The sequence below is a fragment of the Euprymna scolopes genome, chromosome 42 (genome assembly GCF_053919585.1).
Source record: "Euprymna scolopes isolate OS-2025 chromosome 42, ASM5391958v1, whole genome shotgun sequence".
Taxonomy (NCBI): Eukaryota; Metazoa; Mollusca; class Cephalopoda; order Sepiida; family Sepiolidae; genus Euprymna; species Euprymna scolopes.
The window spans coordinates 5,133,763-5,145,000 of NC_136523.1; positions in this window are offsets into that span (position 1 = coordinate 5,133,763).

Genomic DNA, 11,238 nt, shown 5'->3' on the forward strand with positions numbered 1-11,238 from the left:
ATCCGTTTGTCTTATATTCGGATCCCTTATATCCGGGTTACACTGTATCCATTAATACGGATACATGCAATAGATAAGATTTTAAAGATGAAAGAAAAGGGGAGATAACTGTTTATTTTCTTAATATTTCTTTTATATCCTTTTCCCACACTTGATTTTGTTATACGTTTTCATCGATAACAAATCGTTAATATTCCCTACGTACTTGATTAAATCACTGTGGATCGTATCATTCGCCGAGAATTTACTCTCATCACAAGATTACATTTTTTTTTTTTACTTTTATTTTCGTTCAACGGTTGTTTGCAAGAGGTCGGGTTATGTCGGGATCAATCGGGTCACATCGGCTTCTCTCGGTTGCTATCGACGTTGTACGCCAGCCGCGACCGTTTCCGTGCGATGAAGCGTGATGCGAAATTTTCGGGTCCGTAAATTCCGTGACATTTCCCGTTCAATCTCCCTGGCTGGGAAATGTCCGTGAACGGGGATCATGGAACGCACAGATGCGGTTGGACACAGAAAAGGCAACAGCGGAAGAAAAGAAGATAAACACGAAAATTGGAGACAACAATTGGAAAGATAGAAACAATAAGAAAGAAATTAAAATGTCAAAATATTAATAAAATTGTGTTAACACTTGTGTGTTTGTGTTTATCGTCTCTACGCGACGTGCACATTTTTTTTCTCTTAATAACTCGCTGTTCTACTCGGCACTATCTGGGAGTATGAACAACTTTTAATTGATATTTACATCTTTTACAACTTAGCTTTGCCTTTCACTCGTGGTATATTACAAAGTCTTCTGACAAAGTAAATATAGACTTTATACATTACATATTATAGTCCCTATGATATTATATTCAATCTATTTTCATAGTCTTTATATTATTATCCTTGTAATATTATAATTAATTACTAGCAGGATCTGTGGAATTTTTTTTTTCTACATAGGTATCATCACTTATCAAGGCCAAGAGGTCACTCAAGGATAAGGGTCAAAGAGTGTACAGTAGACATTGGACAATATAGTAATCATTAGTAATGAAAATTTGGTAAATTTGGTAACTTATATAGAACGGCTCATCAAGAACTTATTTACGTTAGACTTGAACACAACCATATTGTAGTCAGCCGGAAAAGCAGGAAAACGGAAGACAATTCCACAGGCGTGCAGTTCTAAGAAAGAAGCTTTGTTCATGGAATCTACGTTTAGGTTTAGGCACAGATAAAGAGTGGGGGAATTATTGATAGTGTGTACAGCTAGACGAGTGTTTCTTGTGAAAGTTTGGCGAGGAAGGACCCATAGATTGAAGCTCAGTTGAACACCTTCCATGAAAATAACGATACATCAGAGACAAACTCGCAACATCTCTTCTGTGAGATAGAGGTTGCAAGGAAGAGAAAAGGACATCTCCTATGAGGCTAAGAAGTCTATTTTGAACTCTATCAAGGCAGGACAAGTCCTTTCTAGCAGCTCCTGCCCAGATGTGGCAACAATATTCTATTCTTGGACGTACCTGACTCTTATATAGATAGAGAATAGCATCAGCAGTGAGATATTTACCGAATCGATAGAAAGATCCCACCATTTTTCCAGCGGCCTTGGCAACAGATTTGATGCATGTGTTCCATTTAAGATCAGGAGTAAAGGTCAAGCCCAGAAGCTTGTCAAAACTTGAGGCCTCCTGAAGACGAGAGCCATTCATTTCAATTGATGCCAACTCTTTAATATGTAATATATTGATGTTGGCATTCCCTGGATGTTCAGCGTAAATAGGGAAGCGTGATATTATTGTAGCTCTTTTGTTAAAACTGCAAAAGTATTCATCTAAGCTAGCAGGGACGCTCGGCGTAGCCCGGTCGTAAAATACGCTAAAATATGATATTTTAATTTATGCAGATTTCGTATATATTATTATAGTCAATTGTTTATCGATTCTTATATATTATAAAGTTGTGATTTCAAAAATGTAGCCATATGACTTAGGTACACCAGCTTGAATCAGAACCGAAACCAGAACTTATGAAGAAAAAAAAATATTTATAAATATATAAGTTGAGTTCATCAGCTATAATCGAAACTGAAACCAAAATATCTGCAGAATTCTTGGTAAAATTATGTATTACAAAAAATGGAAGGTCACAACTAAAGCTAGGCCAACAGCATATTATTTCCATTAATTTGACTCGCGAGTGTGTATCCGTTGATATCTTATATGCTTTTATATAGAGTGATGTGGTTCTCGGTTGATTTATCTGTGTCTAACTGTGTCGGATATATACTCGAGAGTCATAGCAATGAAAAGAATTTGTTGTCGTCATAGCTCCAGTAACAACTATAAAACGGCAGTCATTCGGAAGAAAAAATTTTTAAGTATGGCACACACACGCTATCTTATTAATATGTAGATAATATATTATTATCCTCGTAATATTATAATATCTATATTGCAATCCCTATAATATTATACTTCCTATGTTATAGTCCCTATACTCTTATATTTCTTATAGAACAGTTCCTATACGATTGTCCTCGTATAAAATAAAATATTATGTTTAAGCGTTTTGTACGACTGGGTAACTCAGAGCGTCCAACTAGTATATATATATATATATATATATATATATATATATATATATATATATATATATATATTAAGTAATGTGATTTATAATTTAAAATTTAAAAATCAAATTTTAATTAAATTAAAAATCCGTTTCATAAGAAGGAACAACAACAAAATCAATTATCTGTACGATCGTTTCGGAAAACAATGCTTTTTATTGTGGTATACATCAAGTTATGTAGAATAATTATATATAGTTTTTTGGTAAGCAAGGTCTCCTCATCAGCAAATTTTGGAGGGTTTTTATTGAATTTAAAAGACACCATAAATAAACCATAAACATATATATATATATATATATATATATATATATATATATATATATATATATATATATATATATATATATATAACTATTTTGTTATATTCCAAAGTCTTCTTACCAATCATTTTTTTTTCGAAAATAAAAAAACTCAGTAAGTAAAAAGATACAGTTCTTGAAGAGAAAAATGCATGATGACAACATGTAAAATTTACTAAGAGTCAAAATAACTCATGTCGGTTCATATCCAGTAGGCAGCCTATCTTCTCATAATCTTGATTTTTTATGGTGAGATAACAGAAGGAGATATCCTTCGGGACAAGATCACAGTGTAGCATCTGCTCCGGCAGATGCTGCAAGCTATGACTAGCAAAGACCAGCTATGACTAGCAAAGACCAGATGTGGGGGCAACCCCACATGCCTGACCTTTAACCAGCTCCTATTTCCCACCTCTTGAGAGCTGGTCCCCTTTTTCCCTTCCCCCTCCCTTCACTCCTCACATTAAAAATCGGCCTTGTGCCTAATTTGCTCGGTGGGGGAGCAAATAAATACCATCTGTTCTTCAGATGCTGCACTTCAATTTCTTGTTCTCTGTCAGTGGAGGAGAAATCCTTCACGACTGAGACAATTTTTATTTGTGTTCCTTTTCTCCACGTTAAAAAACGACCCTGGTGTCTAACTCTGTCCCGTGGGGAGGCATTGTAAATAGAAACAGAAGGAGATTAGATTGGCATACGAATATTGTTTGCTTGAACGAAACAGATTTGTAAAATGTACCGAAGTTTTTAATTTTGAAAAAAAAAAAAAAAGAAAAAATTGGCAAGATCAATAAAACCTTGAACTTTGGAATCCAGCACAATTGTTATTAATGCATGTACTAGCCTGTGTGCCCGGCGTAGTCCGTGTGTTTGTAGGTGTGTGCTGAGTCCCCACCCAAATAGTTGTAGTAGGCAGGCAGGCTCGAACCCGTACCACGAAGGAAGAAAGAAAAGTGAAAAAAAAAAAAAATAACCTGACGCGTGAGCTGTTTTGCCCCTCGCCAAACCGGAAGTGACGTAGGTTTAAATTAAGGCTACACAATCGAAAAGAGGCGATGACTTTCGAAAATATCAGCGAAAAAAGCGACCCCTCCCTGTAGAAAAGTGCCCAGTTGAGGTTGCACGAATTAATGTTTTTAGCCAATGTTTCGATATTTGTCGTCCGAAGGGTCGATCTTCAAACCATACCAATCTCGTGAACATCCGTGGCCTCTGTCGAAAGTTTTAGGTTCATACATACATACATACATACATACATACATACATACATACAAACAGACAGGTGGGATTTATATAATAGATGTATGCTTTGCTGTTATATCTTAAAGATAAAGCTTCTGATTTAAAAAAGCATTTGGATAGATAAAGTATTGTTACATTTTCATGAGACGAATTTGTATTTATTATCCATCCTGGCATTCGAAAGCTAGCGAATAACAAAATACTAGACAACTATTTTATGTTTAGAAGGAACAAGAAAGAAAATAACAAATCAGATAATACCTCGTCATCTGAAAAAAAATTGGATCCTGTCTACATTTTTTTTTATTGGAAATATTTTTTTTCTCAATGGAAAGCCGTTAATTTAAGGGCAGTCGTGTTTGTAAATCACTACAATAGCACCATGGTAAACAGCTAATAATCCCTGTTTTCTTTTTAATAATTTAAGTTCAATTTTCTTCTTTTCATTGTTATATATGGTGCTAGGACAACAGCATATTTTTTCCATTGTTTTGACTCTCGAGTGTGTATCCGTTGATATCTTATATGCTTTTATACATAGTGATGTGGTTATCGATTAATTAACTGTGTCTAACTGTGTCGGATATATACTCGAGAGTTAAAACAATGAAAAGAATATGCTGTTGTCATAGCCCTAGTTATATAGTTGAATTCATTTTTATAATTGTGAATTTGCTAGCGGTAAGTTGACTGTAAGTTGACTTATGCAAGTGTTATGTCTGCAATTTGTTGAACTTAGTACTTCTACATAGTCACCATCATTGAGAAGAGTGATGACTAGGTAGAAAAATAAATTCTGGACCGCAAAAGGTCTCTCGTTTAAATGGTATCACTCCCAGTTTAATAGGTTTTCAACATTTTGAGTTCAAAAAATAGGAGGTTTTACTTTTAGAACGACGCTCATAGATCTATCCTGGCATGCAAAAACTTGTGTGCAAAAGACCCCCCCCCTCCCTAAAACCAACAAAAACTGCTGACCATAATCAAACAAATGTTAAGAAGAAAAAAGTTAGATTATTTACCGTCGTATAAAATGAACTTAAAAAGAAACCCTTCACTTTATTTCTATAATGAGACGTTTTCTTTTTTGTTGTTTCTTGGTGCTATACCGATTGATACGATGTTTTTCTTTTTCCTTCTTTAAACTTTTTAATTTGAAAGATTTTCCTTATTATTTTCTTATTACTTTTAATTAACTTCACCGATTGAGACGTCTTTATATGAATACTAGCAGGCCGCCCGGCGTCATTCGGTTTTAGAATTCGTATGAATATTATATTTGAATTCATACAGAAACCCAGATATGTGCATGCGTGTATCATGTTTTTTTCTAAACAGTTGACTTCTTGTAAGTAAAAAAAAAAAAAAAAAAAAAATTCTCAAGTTTAGATCGAAATGAAAAACTAAAGACTGGGTCAAGTATGATAATCATTAGACCAGCTTGACACGCTCTTTAAAAAAGGTTTTCAACATAAAGAATCTGTCATGTGAATGATTCACGCATGCGCATTCGTGAAACAGTTGACAATCAGATAAAAGTTCGACGACCCCCCCGTAAAATTTGATCAACTTTTTTACCCCTTTGCAGCCCCCCCTTTTTCTTTTTTTACACTGTGATCACCACTTATCAAGGCCCGGAAGCCACTCAGGGATAAGGGTTATTGCAAGTACATTACGTCAGTGTGGAGATTTGATGAAGTGTTTACTTAAGGGGGCGGTTCATTAGGAATTTGTTAACATTGGACTTGAAGACATCCAAGTTGTAGTCCGGAGGGAAGCAGGCAGACGGAACAGAGTTCCACAGGCGTGCTTTCCGGTTGAAAACTGATTAAAAAGTTTTCCACGTGTCTGAATACCCTGTATACCAAATTTCAAGTCTATAAATCAAAAAGTCGTTGAATATATAGGTTGAGAATTGTCCACACACACACACACACACACACACACACACACACACACACACACACACACACACTTTTATAGAAATTATAGAATAAATTAGTGAAAACACTGGGAAAGCATAATTTTTTCTGTTGTACACTCAATACCATAGGAATTATATGTATCACAGGATAAACACGATCAGAATTATTTAATCTATTTTAGAAAATGTTATCTTATTTTATTTCTTATTTTATGCAATTACTTTGAAGCGTTCTTCAAGCACTGGATCGAAATCCACCACCCAAATTCAACCCATGCCTCATAATTGAGCCAACAATTTTTCACATTTGAAACAAAAATTTAATTAACCAAACCAATGCGAACATTTCTCGCCACAAGTTAATTGCATTAAAAATCACTTCTCCCTTCCTGGGGTGAAACTTGGGTCCGGCAAATAATTTGCTCACCCAATAATCGATTTTTAACCTCAAACTTTCAATAAAAGTGTGCCCATACATATTCCAAGATATTTTCTCTTCAAATATTAAAACAATAACATGATTGAAAACAATATGCATTCATAGCATGGATACCAGGCGTTGCACAGGATCAATTACATACATTAAATTATGCAAAGTGGACAAAGAGGAGAAGAAAGCCCTTTGTGACAATCCCGATGCATCTGATTTTGGTGTAACAATCAGTATAGACATCAATTTGCATACTAGAAGAAGTAAAACAGGCACTTCTGCATGACAGTGCCTTGAGGCGACTGAGATGAGTTATCGATCCCTGTTCTTTGAATGAGCAATGCCATCTACTGGCCGTTCTGTGAACCTCAAACATAAACTAGTGTCTCCGAAAACGCAAAAGTATAGGAAAAGCATTTATTGTATAAAAATATAATTTTAATATGTTTATAGTAATTTGTTCACATGAATGATTTATAAGTGAAAATAAATAAAATAAAATTTTTAAATCATGAAACATCTATAGATTGTTTTTAGAATTATTTGTTTTTTTTCTGTAAGATCGTATAGAATTTAGCAACATATTTTTTTGCTTTTGTTTTTTTTTGTTTTCACAATAAGTTTGTATAAAAATATATCAAAATATAATTTTAGCAAAATGTATAAAATATAATTTTAAAAACATGAAATATTTATAGATTGTTTTAGAATTATTTCTTTCTTTCTGTAAGATTGTTTAAAATGTAGCAACATATTTTTTTATTTTGTTTTTTTGTTTTCACAATAAGTTTGTATAAAAATATATCAAAATATAATTTTAACAAAATATATCAAAATATAATTTTAAAATCATGAAATATTTATAGATTGTTTTTAGAATTATTTGTTTTTTCCTATAAGATTGTATAAAATGTAGCAACATATTTTTTTATTTTGAATTAGTTTAGTTCTAGTTTAATAGTTTCTTTGAGGGACGAAACTATTAGAATAGAAAGCTTTCTGGCATGTAGAGATCTTTGAAGTATGGGAGTTTGCTGCTGGTCGGGTTAGTCGGGGTATTTATGTTGAGGGGTACACATATGAGTTCGTCAGGGCAAATTTCATTAAAATCCTTTTAAAACAGGCACAGGGATGCAATATTGAGGTGATAGGTAGGGGTTGATATTGCGGGACTTATTATCTTGGAGAATTTTTTTGGATATTTCTACAAGTAACAGACAATTAGTAATGCACCATCCCTGATGATACAACAAAATTCCATGCATGGATGAATAGGGGGTTTATAAAATTATAAGATATTTTCATGTGCGAATAATTTTCTATCGCGGTAGAGACAGCCCACTTTCTTTGCAGCAGTCTTGGCAATATATTCAATGTATTTTTTCTAATTTATGTAGACTGTGAATGTTGAACAGGAGTTTATTTATTCTTAGTTTTTCATGCATAAAGTAAATTTCACATCATATAAAAATTATTTAATACAGGAGATATTGATAATCGTAGATGGGAAATATAACATATGAGAAATATTTGGAATCAAGTCTCCTTTTGATGTTATTTCAGATCATTTGAAACACTCGGAGAAAATTTTAGGCTCTCCTTTATCAAGGCCAGATATTTTGGGATATATATATATATATATATATATATATGTATATATATATATATATATATATATATATATATATATATATATATATATATATATATATATACAAGTTACAAAAGCATTTCATCCAAGGCATGAAAATTGTTTGATAAAATGTTTTTACTATAGGCTTTAAAAATAAAGGTACAACATTAAATTTGAAATTTCAGACCCGTAATAATACAAAGAGGAGGTTGCAAAAGTGAGTTGCGGTGTGAGGAGAAATAAAAACTGAAATAGAGAGAAGGAGAGTTTTAAAATATAATCTTAAAAAGATAAGATACAAGTTAGAAAACCATCTCATCCAAGGCATGAAAATTGTTTAATAAAATGTTTTTACTATAGGCTTTAAAAATAAAGGTACAACATTAAATTTGAAATTTATTTATCTTCAAAGTGCACTTTTATAAATTTTACAAAGTAAGGTATAAAAATTTAATACCTTACTTTGTAAAATGTATAAAAGTGCACTTTGAAGATAAATAAATTTCAAATTGAATCTTGTACCTTTATTTTTAAAGCCTATAGTAAAAACATTTTGTTTAACAGTTTTTCATGCCTTGGATGAAATGCTTTTCTAACTTGTATCGTATCTTTTAAAGATTATAATTTATTTAATTTATTAATTTGGATTTTAAAAAATGAATGTGGTTTTGCATGCATTTATAAAAACTCTACTACTCTCTATTTCAGCTTGTATTTCTCCTCACACCACAACTCATTTTTGCAACACCCTCTTTGTATTATTACAGGTTTGAATATTCTCTCTGTTTCAGTTTGTATTTCTCCTCACACCAAAACTCTTTTTTGCAACTCCCTCTTTGTCATACATGTCTGAATAATGAGAAAATATGAATTTTTTTAACGAAAACTTTAAAATAATTTTTTTGGATTAAATTTTTTTAAACTTCTTTCCGAATAGAAAATCTTTACAATTTAATAAGGAACACATTTCATATAGGTTTCATTAAAAATATTCAGTAGATAACGAGAAAAATAGAGATGAAAATTTCAAAAGGACTGTATAACTGGTTAGGCTCAATAGTAGTCCTTGCCAGCGAAAGTCTTTGTTATTGTTATTCTATTATTATTATTATTATTATTATTTAAAACATTTTGTGTCCTGCTCTTTTGTGCGAGGACTATTATATATATATATATATATATATATATATATATATATATATGTAAATATACCACCTTTTTTGAAAATTTTATAAGTTTAAAATCTCAGCGACTACTAATCAGAATTTTACAAATGAGGGCTCGTTGGAAGGCTAATGACCCGTATTGTGTAGTATATATATGATATTCGCCCTTAAGATTGCACATAAAGTGCAATTAGGCATCACTCAGAGGCAATTTCAGATACTTTTACCGCCATAAAATATTTCAACCGTAGCCATTTGTTTTCCTAGTTTTGTCATATGAATTGCAAAATGCCCCCAAAACCTCTGGCCTTGATGGAGGGGAGACTAAAACTTGCTGATATAGTTTCAAATGATCTGAAATAACAGCAAGGGGAGACTAATATATACATGCATACATACATACATACATACATACATATATATATATATATATATATATATATATATATTTGTTTACTGTTTTTGGGGGAAAGAATTCCAACAAAGTGCTGTGGATTACAAAGAAAAACTTTTTCGATATAAGAGCTTAATATTTATTTATTTAATAGTACAGAAGTTCAGAAAAACAATGGTACCGTCGGTTTCAAGCCCAACATAAAGGGGACCAGTTTTACCGTTAACTGGTCCCCTTTATGTTGGGCTTGAAACCGACGGTACCAATGTTTTTCTGAACTTCTGTACTATTATATATATAATCCTGAGTTCGGATGTGTCTACCTGACGAGCCCAAATGAGGGCGAAACTCGAGTCTTGGACTTCCGGTTCTTTGACTGTCATGGCTCTTGTGGGCTGCGACGTTGTTTGGCTGTGGAATTTATTATATACATATATATATATACATATATATATATATATATATATATATATATATATATATATATATATATATATAATTCAAACACTACCGTGTTTGAATATATGGTTAAGTGTTAGTTTCACTCATTTAAAACTACTTTAAAGCTTTAGCGCTCACTCATTTTGATCAACTTTCAAACAATTTTTACAGTTTATATGTCATTTTCTCAGCTATATATTGAAAGAAAATTCAATTTTCGTTCAGTAAAGCAAAATTATAATAAAATTACTGTGTAAAAAATTCTAAGAATGTGTAAGGAACGTAGCGACGGATTTTAAAAATTTTCAGTTAGTTACCATAGCAACCAAATCTGTTACGCTACCTCAAATCGGATAGGAACGGCGGAGATGGTGATGTAACAAGATATAAAAACTGTCGCTAATAATTCACCGCTGTCCCGATCTGTCGCTCAGCTGTGCCCTCGCTAATAATTGACAGGTAACAAGTGAAACACAGAAAATATTATTTCAAAGCAAAGCCTGGGAAAATGATGTATTACATAGGAAAATGTGAGCATGAAAAGTTATATGGTTAAGATTTAACATGGAAAAGTAAAAGGACTAGTTGTGAAAACTGGTAAAGAAAAAGACAAGATATTTTAGAAAAAATATAATAAATTTATAACTGAAGATATTGCAGTATTAATTAAGAATTCATTGTATAAGGTTAAATTGAATTTAAAAAATATTCTTAATGCTGCAATATTTTAAGTTATAAATTTATTTCATTTGGTCTAGCTGTTTGCTTGTCTGTCCGTTTCACTTTTTCTAAGAAACTACTGGATAGATGTAGTTGAAAATTTTATTTCATAATATTTATGGTTATGAGTTATACTTTGAACAAATAAATAGATAGAAACTACAAATTCATAGATATAGAAAATGAATTGGCGTTGTCCAGGATTGAATGAATGTCATTTTACGTCCATAAAGTTATATTGCATTTTATAATCTTTTATTTTATAAACTGAAAATTTTAAAGTGAGGTTAAGTGATCTACACAGAGCATATTGTGTAGTTTTGGATGTTAATGTAGAGACATTAATTTAAATAAAGTTCC